Raw genomic sequence first — 22,488 nt, 5'->3', positions numbered from 1 at the left:
ATGTTTCTACTGTACCATATTGCTCTTATGTATTGGGGAATTTTTTTTCTTTTATTTATACATAATATTTTACATATTTATGGGGCACATGTGAGTATTTCTTACATGTATAGAATGTGTAATGATCAAGTCAGGGTGTTTGGAGTATCTACCACCTTGAGTATTTATCATTTCTATGTGTTGGTATCCTTTCAAGTCCTCTCAGTTACTTTGAAACATACAAAACAGTGTTGCTAAGTACAGTCACCCTTGTTGGCTATCAGACATTAGAACTTTTTTTCTTCTGTGTAACTATATATTTGTACCCATTAATCAACCTCTCTTTATTCTCCCTCTCATCCTCCCACTCTTCCCAGTCTCTGATATCTATCATTCTATTCTCTGTGTCCGTGAAATAAAAATTTTTTAACTTTCATAAATGAGTGAGAATGTGAGGTATTTGTCTTCCTGTGCCTTAGCTATTTCACTCAACATAATGACCTCCAGTTCTATTTGTGCTGGTGCAAATGACATGATTTTATTCTTTTTAATGGCCAAATAGTATTCCATTATGTATACACACATTTTTAAAATTCACTTGTCCATTGTTGGACTTGTAGATTGATTCCATATCTTTACTGTGTGAATAGTGCTGTGATAAATGTGCGAGTATAGGTATCCCTTTGATATGCTGACTTCTTTCCCTGTGGATAAATAGTAATGGGATTGGTGGGTCATATGGTAGTTCTATTTCCAGTTGTTGGTTTTTTTTAATCTCCTTACTTCTTTCCATAGAAGTTATACTAATTTACATTCCAGCCAACAGTGTAGAAGAATTCCTTTTATTCCACATCCTCATCAGTGTCTGTTGTTTTTTGTCTTTTTAATAATAGCCATTCTAACTACAGTGTAATGATGTCTCATTGTGGTTTTGATTTGCATTTCCCTGATAATTAGTGATGTTGAACATTTTGTCATATGCCTGGTGGCCATATATATGTCTTATTTTGAGAAATGTCTATTTTTGTCCTTTTCCCATTTTTAGTTGGATTATTTATTGTCGTGTTTTTTGTTTTGTTTTGTTTTATTTTTACTGTTGAGTTTCTTGTATGTTCTGAATATTAGTTACATAAAGGAGTTTAAAAACATTTTCTCCCTTTCAAGATATTCTCTCCTCACTCTATTGACTGTTTCTTTTGCTGTGCAGAAGCTTTTTAGTGTAATAGAGTCCCATTTGTCTATTTTTGTTTCTGCTGCCTATGCTTTTGAGTTCTAGCCATAAAATCATTGCCTAGACTCATGTACTGAACAGCTCTATGTTTTCTTCTAGTAGTTTTACAGTTTCAGGTCTTATAGTTCAATCTTTAATCAATCTTGAGTTGACTTTTGTATATGGTGAGAGATAGGTGTCCAGTTTCATCTTTCTGCATAAGATTATCCGGTTTTCCCAGCACCATTTATTGAAGAGAATGTCTTTTTCTTAATGTATATTCTTAATGGCTTTGTCAAAGATCAGTTGGCTATAAATATGTGGATTTATTTGAGTTCTCTATTCTGTCTCATTGGTTTATGTGTCTATTTTTACACCAATACTATGCTGTTTTGGTTACTGTAGCCTTGTGATATGTTTTCAGGTAACATGATACTTCCAGGTTCTTTCTTTCTTTCTTTCTTTCTTTTTAACTCAGGATTGCTTTTGTATTTGTGCTCTTTTTTTGGTTCCATGTAAATTTTAGAATGGTTTTTTCTATTTCTGTGAAAAATGATGTTGGTACTTTGATAGGGATTGCATAGAATCTGTAGATTGTTTTTTGGCAGTGTTTATCATATTAATGATAATTATTCTTCTGATTCATAAACATGGAATGTCTTTCCATTGCTTGTCTCTTTGGTTTTTTTAATCAGTGTTTTGTAGTTTTCCTTTTAGATATATTTTATGTCTTTGGTTAAATTTATTCCTAGGTATTTCATTTTATTTTATTTTTGTAGTTATTGTAAATATGATTGCCTTTTAAATTTCTTTTTTGGCTCTTTCATTATTGGTGCATAGATACACTACTGATTGTTATGTGTTGATTTTGTATCCTACAACTTTACCAAATTTCTCAATTCTAAGAGGCTTTTGCTGGAAACTTTTGTTTTTTCTAAATATAAGCTCATGTCATCTGCAAAGAAGAACAATTTGCCTTTTTCTTTTCCAATTTGGATGCCTTTTGTTTCTTTTTATTGACTGATTACTCTGGCTAGAACTTCCAGTACTATGTTAAACACAAGTGGTGAAAGTCTGCATCTTTGACTTGTTCTAATTCTTAGAGCAGAGGCTTTCAACTTTTCCTCATTCAGTATGTTGTTAGCTTCATGTTTGTCATATATGGCCTTTATTATTTTGAGTTATGTTCATTCTATGCCTAGTTTGTTGACAGTTTTTATAATGAAGGGGTATTGAATTTTATCAAATCCTTTTTCTGTGTGTATTGAGATGATTGTATGGTTTTTGTCCTTCATTCTGTTGCTGTGATATATCATGTTTATTGATTTGTATATGTTGAACATCCTTGCATCCTTGGTATGCACTTGATTATGGTATATAATCTTTTTGATGTGCTGTTGGGTTCAGTTTGCTAGTATTTTCTTGAGGACTTTTGCATCTATATTCATCAGGGATATTGGCCTATAGTTTTCTCTATCGTGTTCTTGTCTAGTTTTGATATCAGGATGATGCTGGCATTGTCAAATGACTTAGGGCGAATTCTCCCCTCTTCAATGTTTTAGAATAGTTGCAGGAGGATTGGTATTAATTCTTCTTTATATATTTGGTGGAATTATGCAGTGAATCCATCCAGTCTTGGGCTTTTCTTTTTTGGGAGACTATTAATGCTGCAATCTCACCACTCGTTAGTCTGTTCAGATTTCCTAGTTTCTAGGAATTTATCTATTTTCTCTAGGTTTTCCAGTTTGTTAGTATTCACAATAGTCTCTGATGATCTTTTTCATTTCTGTGATATCAGCTTTAGTGTCTCTTTTCTCATTTCTGATTTTGTTTATTTGGGTCTTGGTTAGTCTACCTAGTGGTTTATCAATTTTGCTTACCTTTTCAAAGAACCAATTTTTCACTTACTTCATCATTCTTTTTAGCCTCTATTTGGTTTAGTTCTGCTCTGATCTTTATTATTTTTATTCTTTTGCTAATTTTGAGTTAGGTTTCTTCTGGTTTTTCTCATTCCTTGAGGTGCATTGTTAGATGATTTGAAATATTTACCTGTTTTTTTTTTTTTTTTTTTTTGGATGTAGGTATTTGTTGCTGTAAAATTTTCTCTTAGTGCTGCTTTTACCGTATCACACAGGTTTTAGTATGACATGTTATGTTTCTATTGTCATTTGTTTCAAGAGATTTTAAAATTATTTTAATTTCTTTATTGAACCAATAGCCATTTAGAAGCATGTTCTTTAATTTTTATGTATTTGTATAGTTTCCAAAGTTTCTCTTGATATTGATTTCTAATTTTATTCCACTGTGGTCTAAGAAGATACTTTACATGATCTAAATTTAGTAAAATTTGTTGAAACTTGTTTTGTCACCAACATTGGGTTTATTTTGAAGAATGTTTTATGCACTGATGAGAAGAATTGTATTCTACTGCTGTTGAATAAAATGTCTGTAAGTCCATGTGGTCTAAGGTTCAATTTCAATCCAAAATGTCCTTATGGATTTTCTCTCTAGATAATCTGTCTAATGCTGAGAGTGGGGTGTTAAGATCCCCCACTATCATTGTGCTGGAGTCTGTCTCTCTCTTTAGATCTAATGAAATTTGATATATAAATCTGGGCACTCCAGTGTGTTGGGAGCATACATATTTAGAACATTATATCCTCTTGCTGGATTGATCCCTTTATCATTATATAATGATGTTCTTTGTCTTTTTTTTTTTTTTTACTGTTTTTGACTTAAAGTATCTTTATCTGATATAAGTATAGCTACCCCTGCTTGCTTTTGGTTTCTATGTGGAATAGCTTTTTCCATGCCTTTATTTTCAGTGTATATGTGTCTTTACAGGTAAAGTGTATTTCTTGAAGGCAGCACATAGTTAAATCATGTTTTTTTATCCATCCAGTTAGGCTACATCTTTTAAGTGGCAAATTTAATCCATGTACATTCAAAATTATTGTCAATATGTAAAGTTTTGTTCCTGTTATATTGTCAATTGTTTTCTGGTTGTTAGTATGTTGTTTGTTTTTTTCTTTTTCTCTTATTGTTTGTCCTTGTGGTTTGGTGATTTCTGTAGTGGTATCATTTGAGTCTTTTCTCTTCCTCATATATATGTTTGCTTTACCAGTGCATTTTAGACTTTTGTGTGTTTTTGTGATCGTAACTTTCATCTTTTCAATTCTAGATTTAGGACTCTTTTCAGCATTTCTCATAGGGCTAGTTTAGTGGTAATGAATTCCCTCAGCATTTACTTGTCTGGGAAAGACTTTATTTCTCATTAATTTATGCATAATTTTTCTGTCCATAGTATCCTTGGGTGGCAGTTTTCTTCTTTCAGCACTTTGAATCTATTATCCCATTCTTTTGGCCTGTAAAGTTATTACAGAAAAGTCTACTGTTAGTCTGATGGGAGTTCGTTTATAGGTGATCTTTGTAATCTTTGTAGATGTTTTCATTTGCTGTTTGTAGAATGCTCTCCTTTTTTTTGTTTGTTTGTTTTTGACAAAGTCTCACTCTTGTTGCCCAGGCTGGAGTGCAATGGCGCAATATCAGCTCACCACAACTTCCGCCTCCCAGGTTCAAGCAATTCGCCTGCCTCAGCCTCCCGACCAGCTAGGATTGCAGGTATGCACCACCATGCCCAGCTAATTGCTTCGACTTTAGACCATTTGACTATAATGTGCTCTGGAGAAGACCTTTTATATTGTATTTGTTTGGGGATTGCTTGGTGTCTTGTATCTAAAAATCAATTTCTGTTGCTAGACTTGGGAAGTTTTCATCTGTTATTTTGTTAAATAGGTTTTTGAACCCTTTTGTTCTCTTTTCGCCTTCTAGTATATTGGTAATTCATATATTTGGTAGCTTTACAGTGTTCCATATTTCCATATATCATGAAAGCTTTGTTTATTACCTTTTCTTTATTTTTGTCTGACTGAGTTATTTCAAAAGACCTGTCTTCAAGTTCTGAGATACTTTCTTTTGCTTGATTTAGTGTATTGTGTAAGCTTTCAAATATATTTTGTATTTCATTTAATGAGTTCTTCAGTTTTAGAATTTCTATTTAGTTCTTTTTAATGATATCTATTTATTTCATAAATTTCATATTCATATCCTGAATTGTTTTTCTGATTTCTTTGTATTGTTCTTTGGAATTCTCTTATATCTCATTAAGCTTCCTTACTGTCAAAATTTTGAATTCCTTTTCTGGGATTTTGTGAATTTTTTTTTGATTGATATCTGTTACTGGAGAATTACTGGATTCCTTTAGAGGTGTCATATTTACTTGCTTTTACAAGTTTCCTATGTCCTTACATTGATACCTTCATATTTGCTATTATTGTCACTTCTTCCAATTTTTTATATTTGCTTTCATAGGGGAGAAATTTTTCTGAAGATGTTTTAACGGTGTTGGTCAGTTATGGCCCTTTCACTTTTATTTTAGGTGCATACTATAGTGTAGTCTCTCTGTACAATTTATTTGGCTGTAAACAACATCAGTGGTATTCATGATTTCCTTCATGGATTAGGGTATGATTATTGGTGGAGGCTCTGGTGAACTTTTGCTAGAAACAGAGATGCCAGATGGGCCAGTCTTCAGCCTCCAGTGGTGGCAGTGGAGGGCCAAGCATCCTTGTTCTTGGACCCCAGGATGGTATACAGTGTCACCAGTGTCAGCAGGTCCAGGCAGACTGATTCTTGGGCTTCCAGGGTGGCTTGTTCAGATGCTAGTAGTGGCAGCAGTAGGTTGGGCAGGTTCTTCAGTCCCTGGGAAGAAAGTATGGTGTTTGTGATGGCAGTAGTAGTGGCAGATGACCCTCTGAGTCCTGAGAGGTGTATATTTATATTGGTGATGGCTTGATGGGCTGGGCAGGACAGTCCCCAGGCTTCTAGGTAGTGCATGTGGGTGGGTGCTGGCAGTGGTGTTGGTGGCAGGCTGGGTGGGCCCATCTTCAGGTTCCTGAAGGGACTACACAGATGCCAGAGGTGGTAGAATGGGTATGGGTATAGTGATCCCTAGGTCCTAAGGCACCATGCTTGGGCTCTGGGGACTAGGGTAGGAGGAAGTGCCAGGCTAGATGGGTCTGACCTCAGGCCTCAGATGGTGTGTAGGGGTATAGGCTATAGTAGGCAGGGTGGGGAGATCTGCTGTGGTGGGTCTGGGTAACCTGACCTCAGGGCTCATGCTAGAGCACAGTGGTCCTGCTGTTGGTATGGGTGAGGTCGCTATTAGCAATCTCCTGCAGGCAGCTCTAAGGCTCTAGGGAGTGTACACTTCATCTCTGGCAGCAGCAGTGGCTGCATTGGTGTGTAGGGGCAGCCTGTATTTAGAACATGCACTACAGCCCAGAGGCCTTGCTCCTAGTGTGGGCAGGATTAGCATCCACACCCCTAAATAGGGAGCTCTCAGATTCTGGGTAGCATTTGCTTTGGCTCCTGGCTATAGCAGTAACTGCAGTGTTGAGTGGAGTTGGGGAGGGACCACAACCTCTCTGTGTGGGCCTGAGCCCAGAGACCTTGCTGCCAGCAGGGTTGGGGTTGCCACTCACAGCCCCAGACATGCAGCTCTCAGGCTTGCCTGCTCTTGGCAGCAGCAGTGAAGATAGAGCCATCCAGAGAGGGGAAGGGATTCCTCCTTCCATATATGAGCCTCAGAGTTCAGGCCATACCACCAGTGAGGGGTGCAGTAGCCACTCACAGCCTCAGACAAGCAACCCACTGACTTGCCTGTCTCAGTTCCCAGTGGCAGCAACAGCACCTGTGGCTGCAGTGGTGTGCAGAGAAAGGGTCTCACTCTCTGTGTACAAGCCTGAGTACAGAGGCCACTCTGCCAGCTGTGGGAGAATTGCGGCCCCCAGTCCCAGACAGTCCGCTCTCAGGCTTGCCTACCTGGGTTTGGTGGCAGCAACTGCTGGGGCAGCATGCAGAGTCAGAGAAGGGATTACACTCTCCAAATTTTGTCCTCACAGCCCCATGCAGGAAGCTCTCAGGGTCTGGAAAGTGCATATTCTGGTTTCCTTTGTACCAGGTTCATCTCCTTGGTTTGCTATATTGTCCTTTTCCTGGGGAGTAGTATTCCATGTGGGATAGAGTGCTGGAAACCCTGCAATACCTTTGGGTCAGCAAGCACTGTGCCACAGCAGTCCTCTGGGTGGATACTGGGGGATGTCAATTGGGGGTCCCAAAATGTGGAAATATGGGGGCTGTGGTCCTCAAGGCAGGATGCAGTCCGGTGACAGAGTGTTTTCACAATGGTGCCATGCTGTAGCTACTTAGGTCTCGGGGTTGTGAGTGATGCAGCATGAGTCTGGTGCTGTGCCCTTGCAAGGGTGCAAATCTACTGCCCACACTTGTCTCGAAGTTCATATGGGTGGAGGAGCTCTCCCGTGGTTTAGAAGTGCAGCAATCTATGGTGGAGATATGGACTGCTGAGGATCTCTTACTTACCCTTTCCCCACAATAGGGAGCTCCTTCCATCTCCCAGGTGATCTCAGCAGGCCTGACTGCTTGCTTCCTAATCCTTCAGTGTCTTAGGCGTTTCCTGTGACTTCTCTGTCAAATGCCAGTGTTCTCTTTTAGATGTTATATTTGAAGTGTGATTATCTAGTCACAATTTTGGTTCTTGTTTCTGGAAGGGCCTATGTCCAGTGTCTCTAAACAGCCTTCTTGAAACTCTATTCCTATTTGGGGAAATTTAATGAGACCTTGAAAGTGAAGAAAATTCTTGGTGGTTAACATCTTGCGATGGATTTAGTGATAATTACCGGACAGTTGGGAAATAGCACAAATCTGGGATAAGGGAAGGAGAGAAAGTTGAGGGAATTCTTAACAATGACTAGAGATGACCCTCTTGAGAATATAGAACTAGTAAAATGTTATTAGCTTTTCAACTTGGTCTAGGACCATCCCTGGCTATACTGTCCAGGACATATAGTAATTAATCAATTCAGCACCTACTTATTGAGTGCTTGTTAAACATTAAGCACCATATGTGGGTCATAAGATACAGTCCCTGCTTTTTTGGTGCTTATGCAGTGATTCTCAAGCTGTTATGATTAGAATATTCTAAGAACTTAAAAGTTCTAATGCCAGAGCACGTTTCCCCTACCCCCACTACCACCAGGAAAGCTGTTTGGATTCACTTGCTCTGGGGCAAAGCCTAAGTATTATTTCTTTTAAAAAAAACTCTCCAGGTGATTCTAATGTAGTCAGAAATATTAACCTGCCTAATGGGTGAGATTGCTTCCCAATGATAGGAGGGGAATGAGTTTTACAGTTACACTGGGATTATGTGCCCCTTAGCCTTTGCCATGACTATACAAATATTATCAATTTCTATGTCTGTTGTGATATACAAAAGGTTGAGAAACACTGACAAATACTTAGTATTTTAGCAAAATAGGTCATTTTGCTAATTTTGATGTGGCATACTTTACAGCTTATGGGTGGGGGTATATGTGCCTGGTGTGTGCGTGTGTGGGCACATACGCACATGCATGCACACATGTGTCTCTATAGAGGGGCAGTGGTGAACAATCTGACCTACAGTCTTAGGCAAGTGCTCTAGGCAGTCTTTTGCAGATCTCCCTTAGTAAGGCAAAACAAATAAAATCAGAAAACCAAGAGGATTTTAGAAGTGATCTTCTAGCCCAACCCCTTTGTCTCAGAGATAAGGAAGCTACTTTAAATCACAGAGCAAGTCACAGTTGGAGCTCAGCCATGGACTTCATTCTTTCAAACCCTGTACAAATAGCTTAATGTTAAATCTAACCCCTGTATAAGATGCAGTGGTTAATTGCATAAAGTGGAAAATTAAATGCCTTGGCTAACTCATTTATAATGAGGCATCAGCCTATGAAGGACTTCTATTCTGCCTTTGTTCCATACACTGCATACCAAGTAAAATGACAGTCCAAGAGATAGACACTCAAGTAAAAGATCTCCAGAGAGGCTGATTATTTCCTTATGCCTCACAAGAAAAAGAAAAAAAAAAATGACACAAAACTTTTTCCCCAGGTAGGTAAAATGCCAAGTTCCTGCCAAGCCTACTTTCCTCTCTCCGGGCTGCCTCTCCAGTCCTCTGCCTGCCGCTGTTTTCATTGCTATCATTATTTCTATTTCTCTGAAGGTAGAGAATGCTGCCAACCTGCTCTGTCCTCCTCAGACTCTCTTGTCTGACTGTTCTCTAAAGGCCCCTCCACCCAGCCTCTAGCCCACTTCTTTCTCTGGCTTTTGCAGGATTCCTCATTCTCCCTGAGGTCTTAACTATCACATCATGCACATTCTGCAACTGCTGTTATCACTTGCGGCTGCTGCTGTCAGCTGGCTTTGTGACTTTCAGCACCCCCATTTCCAGCAGAAATTCTAGCTGCCCTGATAGTGGGAGTCTGAACACCGGTCTTCCATCCCTGATGATGTTTGGTAGATCTCTGCTCAAATGGGTTCAGAAAACACACAGGGTGGAAACACTCTTGTCCTCTGCCAAAGGTGTGCCTGCTTCCACCAGTCCTAGGGGTTCTGTTCTCAAGACTACACCCTGGCACTCTGACCCTTGTCTTCCTTTTAATTGTCTTCCTCACAGTGTCTTCTTCCACGTCTGACATTCTTAGCTCTTTAGAGTCCCCAAAACTATCTGATTGTTACCATATTACATTATTGTTGACTCTAAAGATTTTGGCATCAAACACCCTACATTTGAATGCCAGCTGTGTCACACATCAGATGCTTGACTTTGACAAATCATAGAACTTTCTGTCAATAGAGATAATAATTGTATATTATCCCTATATTGAAATATTGTGAGTATTACTGGGATAATAAAATACATAGCACAGTATTTGGCACATAGTAATTGCTCAACAATACCAACTGTTATTATTATTAGACTGTGCCCTCTAAATTATTTGTCTACAGATTATGATCTGTATAAATGACTTACCAATTAAGAAGATCACAGGTATGCAGAGTCTCATTGCTCATACAAGACTGATGTCAATTAACTAAGAGAAGTTTTGTCACTAACCAGGAGTTTCACATCATAGTTCCACACTTTGCTTCTACTCCCAATGTGGCTTGGTGACTTTTCACTCTCTTTACCCTGTTTTCTTTGTATGGTTCCCAGGGCTGTCACTTTTCTTTATTTTGGTTAACACATATAGCTGTACACTGACCCAGATCTCCATGAAAAATACTGTCATATACTCCCTTCTTTCCCTCTTTCCCTAATATCATCATCTCATAGAGATCAAACTCACATTTTCTGGCACTATGATCTTTTTATAAAATACTTTACTTTTAAATTTTTACCCAACTACGTCTATGTTATTTTAGCTAGCAAAGCTGCTGTAACAAAGAGATCTAAATACAGTGGCTTAAATATAACAGAAGCATATTTTTCTCTCATGTAACAGCTAGAGGAATGTGTGTAGTCCAGAGCATACAAACCACAAGTCATTCATGACCCAGAATTCTTTCTGTCTTGTTATTCTGCCATCTCCTAGGGTGTTTATCTGCATGACTGAAGCTGTTTCTTCTTGATGTCTCAATTCCAGAAGGTGGGAAAAGGGAAAGTCCAGGTTAAATGGTTTTATTCTTAAAGAAGGGACCTGAAGGAAGTTTCATTAATAATCACACCCTTTGGCCAAACTGAGCCGCTACCTAGCTGGCCACACCTTTCCAAAAGCCTAGAAAACAGAGTCTGTAGCTGCATTGTGCTCTATGACTAAAAGGAAAAGGGGAGAATAGGTACTGGGGATATTCAGTGACCTCCACCACACATACGGCATGATTGAACGTTCAACTAGGACATGGGGTGTATCATGGAAATGACAGTCATCTGCTATAACCTTTCTCACACTCTATACTGATCCCTATAGGAAACCACTAGTAGAATCCAAATCTCCTTCTTTTTTTTTCTTTTTTTTTGAGACAGAGTCTCGCTCTGTCGCCAGGCTGGAGTGCAGCGGCGCGATCTCGGCTCACTGCAGTCTCCGCTCCTGGGTTCAAGTGATTCTCCTGCCTCGGCTTCCCGAATAGCTGGGATTACAAGCGCACCACCATACCTGGATAATTTTTGTATTTTTAGTAGAGATGGGGTTTCACCGTGTTGGCCAGGATAGTCTTGATCTCCTGATCTCGTGGTCAGCCACCTCAGCCCCCCAAAGTGCTGGGATTATAGGCGTGAGCCACCGCATCTGGCCCTCTCTTTCTTTTTAGCTATTTTGATGATTACCTATTTATATAATAATACATATATTATTTTAAATAATATCTTAGAGACTCTAAATAGCCTATCTAAATTATGTATCTTGACATAATATCTTATTGCTTTCTACCTCCTATAAGGCTAACATGGTATTTTGGATCAATCCCCTTGCTGAGGACAACCAAAAAGGTTGGATGAAGTACAAACAGCGCTTACTTTAAAGCATCAAAGACTTCCAAGATAGTGAGGAAGTTTAAAGTCAAGATCTAGGAAAAGACAAGAAACTAGAGAAATAAACCCAGCCGTTAAAATCACTTTTTTCCCCCTGAGGGCTTCTGCCAAGTCTGGGGAAGCAGCTGCAAAGCAAAACCATATTTCTGATGATTTCTCAGAGCCGGACAAACAGAAATCAGAAACTAAAACCTGCCAGGAATAGGGATTCAGGAATACGGATTTAATAACTCAAGCCCCCTTTGAGCTGAGAATCTGAAAGGCCACACTCTCAATATGAGGAGTAGCTGCTAGGAAACCAGCCCTTGCATAGAATTGCAGTCAGTTTTGCATCATTTAACAGTACAAGTAAACTTCAACTCTGACATTATATTAAGATATTTCTGGAATGATAACACACACTGCTATTTGCAGGAGCAAATGAATATCCTCTCAAGAGAAAGACATCATCATAACAGGCCTCAACACTTCCTCCATATGATTTATAAAATATAATTTCCATCATAAAATGAAAAATAAGGGTTTACAAGGCAACAAGATCACTGAATGAGTAACAAAAGACAGAGAAGCAACAAAAAAGCCTCCAATACATGAATTATTGAAATGATCAGATACGGTTCACAAAGAACTATGCTTTTTACATTTATGAAATAAATTCCAGGCTTTAAAACATTGGTGAAATGGAAACTGTAAAATTTAATGTGACATATTAAGAAAAAAATCCAAAATATAATACGCAAAATTAAGATGGGCTTAAGAGCAAATGAAATGTAGCTAAATAAAAATAATTTTAAATGGAAGACAAGAAGAAAACATCCTCCAGAATGCAGCACACATAAATAAAAGGGAGGAATTGGAAAAGAGTGGATAAGAGGCATAAGTGGTCAGTGACAAGTTCTAGCCCAGAAAGTGTGAAGGGAATGGGACAGATGTAAAATTGGAAGTTAACAGCTCTGAATTTTTCAAAACTAAAAACGATATCAATCCACAACTTTAAGAATCTCCATATATCCTAAGCAAAATAAATTATAAGAAACCCACGCCCAGGCCGGGCGCGGTGGCTCAAGCCTGTAATCCCAGCACTTTGGGAGGCCGAGACGGGAGGATCGAGACCATCCTGGCTAACACGGTGAAACCCCGTCTCTACTAAAAAATACAAAAAAATAGCCGGGCGAGGTGGCGGGCGCCTGTAGTCCCAGCTATTCTGGAGGCTGAGGCAGGAGAATGGCGTAAACCCGGGAGGCGGAGCTTGCAGTGAGCTGAGATCCAGCCACTGCACTCCAGCGTGGGCGACAGAGCGAGACTTCGTCTTGAAAAAAAAAAAAAAAAGAAACTCACGCCCAGACATTGTAGTAAAACTTCAGACAACAATAGACAGAGACAAAAATCTTAAAGCATCAGAAAAGAAGCAAGTTACTTTCAAAGGAAGAACAGTTAGACTAAGAACTGACTTCTCAATAGTAACAAAGGAAGCCAGCGAGCAATGGAAGGGTTTTCAATTAACACCGAAGTTTGATATGGCAAAAAAAAAAAAAAAAAAAAAAAAAAAACAAAGAAACAAACAAAACAAAAAAAAATGTTGTTACTTGCAGTTAAATTACTTTAAAAATTGAAAAATTACAACTGTGAAGATAGTACAGACAAAAATTGGAATGATAAAAAAATCCAAATAGAACAACTGGGATAAGTAGCACAAAATAAGATGATAAATTTAACTCAAATATATCGGTAATTACATTGAATATAAAAGGATCAAAAACTCAATTTGAAAGCAAAAAGTGCAAATTGGATTGAAAACAAAAGAAAACACAATTATGTACTGTTTATAAAAACTTATCTAAAATATAAGGATATAGAAAATTTGAGAGTAAAAAGAAAAAAATAATCCTTTAAACACCAACCCAAAGAAATCAGCTATAGCTATACTAATACACTCTTTTTATATAATAAATATAGTATAATAAGCTCTATAGATAAATACATCTCTACATAACGATAAAATGTCCTATTTACCATGAGGAAATAACAATTTAAAATTTGCACACACCTAATAACAGGGCCTCAAAATATGTGAGGGAAACATTGACATAATTAAATGAAAAATAGACAAATCCACAATCATAGTGAGATATTTTTATTATGACTGAGTAATTTATAGAAAAATAAAACAAAAAAGAAGGAACATACAAGATTTAAATAACATGATTAACAAAATTGACCTAATAGAGACAGCTGCAGAAAACTTACTCTTTTCAAGCTTGCACAGTCACAAAGTTCTCAGTAGAATATGTTTTCTAATCCAATGAAGTTATACTAGATATTAATACAAATTAATCTAGAAATGAAGAAATTTACTTCTAAATAACTAATGGGTAAAAGAAATCACAATGGAGATTAGAAATAATTTGAACTAAATGGTGATAAAAATACAACAAATCAAAGCTTGTGGACAGCAGCTAATGCAGTACTGTACTTAATTATGTTAGAGAGAAGAAAGGCTAAAAAAAAATCAATGATCTAAGCATCCTTGTAGAGATATTATTAAAGAACAGCAAACCAAACCCAGAGAAATTAGAAATAAAAATGAATAATGATTTGGGCAGACATTAAAAAATTAAAATAAACATACAATAGAGAGGATCAACAAAGCCAAAAGTTAGTTCCTTGGAAAAGTTGATAGAAGAGATAAAGCCTTAGCAGAATTGATCCAGAAAAGGAGAAAGAAGGCCCATTAATCAATATCAAGAATGAAAAAACGGATATTGCTACAGATTCTACAGATATTAAAAAGATATGAAAAGAGGATGCGATGAGTGAATTTATGTCAACAAATTTAAACATTTAGATGAAATGGAGAAATTCTTAGGCAAATTAACTTATTTAAGAAATGGAGACTGTGAACAGGCCCATAAAATTGACTCGATGATTGAAATCCTCTCCACAAATAGAACTCTAAACCCACCCAGATGGTTTCAATGGTAAGTTCTATCAACTTTAAGGAAGAAATTATTACAGGTTTAAAAACTTTAAAAAACGGGGTGCAGTCCTAAAATCACTTTGTAAGACCAGCATAATCTTGATAAGAAATGCTAACAAATGCTGTAACAGAAGGAAAAGCTACCAGTCACTTTCATTCATGAATATAGATGTAAAAGTTTTAAATAAAATATAAGAAAGCATTATGACCAGGTTATATCTTCCCAGGAATATAGGTACAATATCATCAAATTTCAATGAGCCTCTGATTGGTTACTATTCATAATAAAAATTTGTAATAAAAAAAAAAAGAAGCAGAAAGAAAAGAAATCCTTATAACATCCTTAGAATAAACAATTGAAAGTGTGTCCTCTATGATCAACAAGAGGGCAAACATACTCTCTTTTCAACATTATGCTTTTTAACATAACTTGCTGGTGTAGCAAAGCAACAAAGAAAATAAAGGATTGGATAAGTGCCCATCAACTAATGAGTGGGTAAAGAAAATGTGGTATATATACACCATGGAATACTACTCAGCAATAAAAAGGAATAAAATGTCTTTTGCAGCAACTTGGGTAGAGTTGGAGGCTGTTATCATAAGTGAAGTAACTCAGGAATGGAAAACAAAGATGGTATGTTCTCATTTATAAATGGGAACTAAGTTAAGAGAACACAAAGGCATAAGAATGATGCAATGGACATTGAGGCCTTGGGGATGAAGGTTGGGAGAGGGGTGAGGGATTAAAAAACCTATATATTGGGTAACTGGAGAGGTATCCTATGAACATATATATTGGAAACTGAAAATGTAATTATTCAAATTATAATTCTTTCAAAATTTATATATAGATTCAATGGAATCTCAGTGAAACTCTCAACAGATTGGTTAATAGAACTAGATAAGCTGATTCTAAAATTTTATTTTTAAATATAAAAGGCTAAAAATGGCCAAGATTTTCTTAAAGATGCATAACAAAGTCAGGGGACTCATTCTATATGATATCCAATGAGTATGGCATTGGCATAAGTCTAGACAAACAGACAGGGCAGGACAGAGGGAGTCAATGAACAGACACACATATATTTGGACACTTGAATTTGGATAAAAGAGGCAATGTAGGAAGGAAGGGAAAAGATAGTCTTTTCAATAGAAGGAACTGGATCAAAGAGATATTCAATGGAAAAAAAGAATAAAATTTTACCTCTTCCTTACAACATAAGTAAGTTAATTATTATAGATAAATTATAGACCTAAATGTCAAAGGCAAGACAACATAGTTTCCAGATGATAATATAAGAGATTGTCCTCATGACTTTGCATTAGTGGAAATGTTATAAACCTACACCCAGATGCCTGTGCTGATACCGACATGACTTTAATTGTGTGGGAATTTGCCCAGTCTGCACTCAATGCCTGTCTCATCCAGCCATCTTTAATAAGTCATTACCATGTGGCTACCTTTAAGGAGCAACCAGAACCACTAAGACCAAACGAGAATCCTGACATCTGGTGAAGTGAAGAAGGAGGGCCCTTGTACCTTTATTTGTGGGTAGAACTGGGCTTCTGTGGCCTGAAAATCTAAGGACCAAACATCAACTTTACAATAAAGAACCTGAGCTCTGGTAGAAGGGAGACAATGGTTACTTCTTTTCATGGATTCTAAATTCTATCTGCCAGTCACTTTTCGTGTGTGCATTCATTGGTGTACAGAATGGGATTACAGAGGCAGAAGAAAATGAGGTGTCTGCCAAATTGATAGTTTAAAAAACATTTTAGTGGCCTACTTAACTGTAATTTGTTTCAGTTTTAAACAAGAAAAACCTCAGCATGTAAGCAAAGCAGACTGGACTTGAACAGATATGGAATGCAAAGCACACAGGAGAGTCATGGGGGTCCTGAAGAGGGATTAAAATTTGTTATGCAATGAACAACATTGCATTGGTAAGATATAAGAGCATCATAATATACTCCTTTCCCTTTCTTCTTCCTCCACCTCCCATCCCTAAAATTTCCTGGACCTTTTCCCTGATGTTTGAAATTCCATCTTGGAGGAGTCTATGTAGCCAAAGGTTTGATTCCTTTTATAAATGTGAGGCAAAGCAATGTCATTATGTGCATTTTGACATAAATAACTTAATATGGAAAATAAGGTCTGATGGGAAGAAAGCATGAAGCACTAACAGGAGTGAAGGAATGGTTTCCACGGGGCAAAAGGGCAGGAAAAGGGCAAGGAGCAGGACTTGAAGGACAGGTGCTTCAACAAAAAGTGGGGCAGATACATCTCGCCTTGGAATTATGCAGACAGATGTGGTTTAGGATTGTGAGTGTCTTGGGGTAGTAACCAATCAGAGGCTCATTTTTCTCACCTGTAAAATGGGAATATCTACTACCTGCCTTTGCTTAAGAATTAAATAAAATAATTATGTTACAGCACTTGATGGAATGTTAGGCCCAGAGTAGGAGTTAATTAGGCATTAGCTCCTATATAGCCCAATTGTTTTGTTTTCTTTTTTAACCAAGACCAGTCTCTTTCTGAGTCAATTCCTTTGCAATATCTTACATCTATCTATGCACTTAAATGCTTTGATTGATCTACAGCTATTGGATGACTTAGAAAAATTTCTTTTTTCTTTTTTTTTGAGACAGAGTCTTACTCTGTTGCCCATGCTGGAGTGCAGTGGCGCGATCTCGGCTCACTGCAAACCTCCACCTCTTGGGTTCAAGCAGTTCTCTGCCTCAGCCTCCAGAGTAGCTGTGATTACAGGTGCACCACATCTGGCTAATTTTTGTATTTTTAGTACAGATGGGGTTTCACCATCTTGACCAGGCTGGTCTTGAACTCCTGACCTCATGATCCACCCGGCTCAGTCTCCCAAAATGCTGGAATTACAGGTGTGAGCCACTGCACCTGGCAGAAAACATTCTTTAGAAAAAAGCAGAGTGAGTTTATCTGGTATTTCCTGTCTCATAATATTTTTTTGTTACTATCTTTCGGAGTAGCTATCAGGAATCTGAAGAAAATAAAAATATCCTTTTACATTTTTTGTTACTTCAACTTGATAATACTTCGTATATATTTTCCTGATGAAATATGTGGAAATATTGACAAAAGTACATCATGATCTGAAATAATGTGAATCGTTTGGAGATGACTCAAGAACAAGAATCTTGAGATAGAAGTCTACATCCCCTAAAAGCCATGACACCATGTCTTTGAACAAGGCCAAGAGAGAATCTAATTTATTGAAAACGAACATAGCTATTTCTTTCCCTTTTGAACAGTGGCTTTTAAATATTTTTCTTTCCTTACAACCCACAGTAAGAAATACCTTTTACATTGTGACCTGATACACACACATGCATGGTATGTGTGTGTATCTGAAATAATAGTTTCATGGAATAAAGCTTACCCTTATTCGATTTGATGCACTCTGAAATGTTCCATTCTACTCTATTTGACTTTTTAAAACTCTGTTTGAGACCATTATATTGATTTTATGTTCCACACTTCAAACATCACTGCTTTAGGGTTTTACTTATTTTGCTTTTCTGAATGGCAAGCCTTCTCAAGACGGTCTTAAATGCACTTAATTTCGTCCTGTTTTCTTTTCTGGGATATTCTGTATCTCTAAATACAAATATGAAAAGGAGTTTATTAGCTACAATGGAAGGATATTGAAAAAAATCAATTTATAATTGCCCCACAATTTAAGGAAATTTTACCATCTTTTACATTCCTGGCCCATTCAAATTCTTTCATTCCTCTCTGTTCCTTTCATATTTTTACCAAAGACTGATTTCCAGTTGTTATTAGGCACAACAGGCTTATTAAAGGGAAGGGAGGAGACTGACATTTAATAAGCACAAATTATGTACAAGGTACTTTGCATACATTATTTATTCCTAATAACTAATCATGGTATTTTTTTATTCGTACTTTTATTGCCTATATTATTTCTTACCAATAACTACTCATGGTATTTTTTAATTCATACTTTTAAGCTTATAAGAAAACAGGGATTTAGAAAGATAAAATAACTTACCCAGGGTCAAAAAGTTCAAAAAGCTCGGTTTGTGGTAGAGCTAGCCCCCAAACTGAGGCCTGCATAGCACCAAAAGCACTGCAATGTATTTTCCTGATGTCAACATAAAAACCACACAAAAGAAAAAAAAAAAAAAAAAAAGAACAATTAGATCTTATGTTTTTAATCTGCTAACTTTAGGAAGGCATGTATATATGTTTTTCTTTGAATTGTTGTTGCTGTTGTTGTTGTTAGAGTCTTATATATTTACCAATCATTATACAGAACATATGTGAACTTCTCAACATGTATTATGTGTATACAGTCTCCCCAGCACACTATTTATTCATTTAGAGTACTCCAGAGCTCATAACCTACTTGTGTAATTTTCCCCACAAGGATTCCATGTTTTCTGTTGGCTTTACAAAGACACTCAGGATTCTAATTTATTTGCATCACAACATTTACCTTTATTAGCCACCTCAATATTGAAGAGAAAATCAAAATAAAATGCTTTCCTTTGTAACCTTTAGTTCTAAGCAGGGCCCATTAGGGACTTTAAAATATTCACTTTTGGAGCTGATTCCTGCATTGGTAAACACTTTGCATGGCATTAAATAAGCTTTGCCTGTTCTAGGAGACAGAATGGATTAAATTAAACAGTAGTGCATATCACTTGGCTGCAGTGACAGGAGTGAAGAACAGAATGCATCCACTCCTCCAGTCTCATTAAGCTACCTCTTTCTCCTGAAATTGGATTGGGATTCCAGGACACCTCTCAACCTACAGGAAACACTGGATCTAAAGCTGAAACAGGTACCCAGTGCCTTTTGAAAAATTAACTGCTCTATTGAAATATAGTTTACATATCATAACCCAGTACAGTTTCCACCCACAACAAAATCCCTGATTCTGGAACTTAAAAGGAAAAGAATAATAAACATAAATTTCATGCTTTCACCAGTTTGCACTCAATCTATCTCGCTCATAATTTTGCTCTCTCCTTCTTTCCCATTCCCCCCTCCCACCCCACTGCCCTTCTACCAGGTGCTCCTCATATACTATATCAATACGTCTACTCTGCTATTTCCACTTACCGGCTTTCAAGAATTCCTTACTGATTATGTTTTATTTCAAGGTAGGGGCAACTGTAAAATAGCATCATTATGCTTGAACACACAGCTATCCCTGTGTTAGGACAGAATTAGAGGTACATCTGGTGCTTTCTCTCCAGAGGAAAGCAAAGTGGTAAGAAGAATTAAATTTCAGGTACAGTCTTGCACATCGCCATTAACAGTGAATATCAAGTGTTTCCTCATAGAGTTTTGAATGGTCATGTGGATGGAGATGAACTCCAGTGCAGTGACTAGGTGAAAGGTGAGATTGCCAATGTACACAGGATGCCACAATGTCACCGTGGAATCATCAGTGTTATTTTCTGAGTAATGTCTTCAATGGTGGTGATGTCTTTCTTAAGTTTCGATAGTCCTTCCACTACCTCTCTAGCTCATCCCAGGCTGGCAGACATATAAACACAGTTTAGGATCCAAAAGATCCTGTGAAAAATAAGAACAGTTTAACTGTGGTTTCTTCACATTAATTGTGAGCCTATGTGATTCTCAGGTTAGAGTGGGAGATCACATATGATAGAATGCTCTCCTAGAGATGAACTGATTTGTGTTTTTGACTCTATATGAGAAGGGACATGCCAGATAACCAACTTTGGAACTCATATTTGGGAAGAAGGGAGAAGAAGAAGTCCTGGCACCATTGAAGTGAACTCTACTTCCAGATGTAGGTGCAGGACACGGTAATGGTAAGATGAAAGCCAGTGTACCTAGCGATTACGGAGGATAGGCGACATAGAAGCTGCCTCTTGAAACAAGTTGTCTTTCACCCTGAAAAGGAGGTATCATCAGGCAGCTTATATTTTATATTAGAAAAGTGAAAGTTACATAAATCGTGACTAGATTCCTGAAAGGAAGAGAGGCCGCTGGAAAATCTGAGAAAGAAAAACTCTAGGGAACTTTTGGCTGAGATTAAAATGGAAGGAGCTGTATCTCTGAAAGGACTGCAGAGGCCTGAATGGGAATCTGGATAGTGAGGCAGTATTTCAGAGTGACCAAGAATCTTCCTTGGGACTGCAAAGGGCATATTCACAGTAGCAACATGGGAGGAGCGTGAAAAACATCTTAGATGTTTAAGTTGTACTGATGTTTTTGGACTACATAAGACCCAGGATTTTGGGGATAATTTATGGAGACAAGGTATATCTGTTTTCTCTTGCTGCTTTGATTACCACAAACTTAGTGGCTTAAAACAATACAAATTTATTATCTTACAGTTCTGTAGGTTTGAAGATTGAACTGGGTCTCACAGGGCAAAAATAGAGGTGTAGTTAGGGCCACATCCCTCTGGAGACTCTAGAGGCGAATCTGTTTCCTTCCCTTTCCAGCAACTGAGGACTGCCCACATATTTTGGCTCGCAATCCCTTCCTTCAGCAGTGAGGCTGAGTCCTTCTTACACTGCTGCCTCTCCAGTTCTTTTTCTTCTGCCTCTCTCTTCCACTCATAAGAACCCTTGTGATTATATTGAGCTCACTTGGATATTTCTCCCATTTTTAGGTCAGCTGGTTACCAACCTTAAAGCCATGTGCAACCTTAATTTGCCTTTGCCATGAAACCTAACATTCACAGGTTCCAGGGATTAGGAAACACATCTACTGGGAGGGCCTCTATTCTGCCTACCACACAAAGGAATCCAAACAGGGAGATACTGAATTTCCTGATAATACTGTAGGTAGGTAAGAGTGCAAGCAGGCTAAGGGATGGATTCAGCCCTGGTTCCCAACACTGGCTGCAAATATAATCATGTGAAAGCCTTAAAAATGCAAATGACCAGATTACACCTGCAGACATCCTAATGTAATAGATTTGGTATGGGTTCCAGACATTGTAATATTGGGATACATAGATCTGGATAAGCCAGGTGATTTTTATGTGCAGGCAGGATAGAGAATCACTAATTTAGGATGAGAAAGTCTATACCTTAACTCTAGAAGGTGAGAACAGAAATCCAGAGCATGTCCTAGAATTCTGTTCTTTTCTAATTTCCATCAGGTATTTTAGTTACATATCCTGTCCTACTTCTTTAATTTACCTCTAGCTATCAAATTTAATATATGAGCTTTAAGTATTCTTAGAAGTAAAGAAATAAATGCTTAGAAAAAATATTATTCTTAATTACACTTTATACATTTTAATTTACTCTTCCGATCTGTAAACTTGTTTTCCAAAAATTATTTTAACTAAAAAACTATATCATTAAGAGTTCATCAATAATAGTTTATTTCATAATATATACCTCGCTCACTTGTAATAAAGAGTTAAACTATGTTTCATTTACCTTAATGAAATCTGTTTTCATGCAGCTTCACTCTACAGTGTTTACTTCATAAACACTTCATGGTATTTGAATTGGTTTATGCATTTTCTATTTTGTTACTTTTCTTATTTTATTTCGTTCTTGCATATAAAATTGTTGGTAGTTGCCATGGCAATTCTAATTGATTTCTTTCTGCTGTTTTGTAGGCTTTTAAAAAGATTTGCACAATGCATCCTTCATATTGTTATTTTTATCTCTGTAAGTTTGTAATGGCCTCTAAAAAAAAAAAGCTGTGTAACAAGAGCATCAGATGTTACTTTGCTCACTGTTGAAGGCTGTGAAGAACAGAAGAAAACTAGGAAGAAAACCAAGCTGGGAAGGGCAATGAAGGAATGAGTTAGAGTTCAAAAGTAAAAGTATGTTCCATATAAAAGAAAGAGTTCAGGTACGTGAGTCAGTGGCAATGCAAGGGTAAGAGATGTG

The 22,488-nt window shown here is 37.3% G+C and overlaps 1 long non-coding RNA gene across 1 annotated transcript in view; it reads left to right on the top strand.

Annotated features, from left to right (window-relative positions):
* Window positions 1-22,488, top strand: part of LOC135967567 (uncharacterized) — a 230,690-nt gene that overhangs the window by 102,425 nt on the left and 105,777 nt on the right. The window contains exon 2 of the long non-coding RNA XR_010581742.2: window positions 4,713-4,810. This is a non-coding gene — a long non-coding RNA (uncharacterized lncRNA). The remainder of the gene's footprint in view (window positions 1-4,712; window positions 4,811-22,488) is intronic.

This window comes from Macaca fascicularis, chromosome 15 (assembly GCF_037993035.2).
Source record: "Macaca fascicularis isolate 582-1 chromosome 15, T2T-MFA8v1.1".
NCBI lineage: Eukaryota > Metazoa > Chordata > Mammalia > Primates > Cercopithecidae > Macaca > Macaca fascicularis.
The sequence above is the reverse complement of the archived record's forward strand: the minus strand, read 5'-3'. Positions and strand labels throughout refer to the sequence as shown.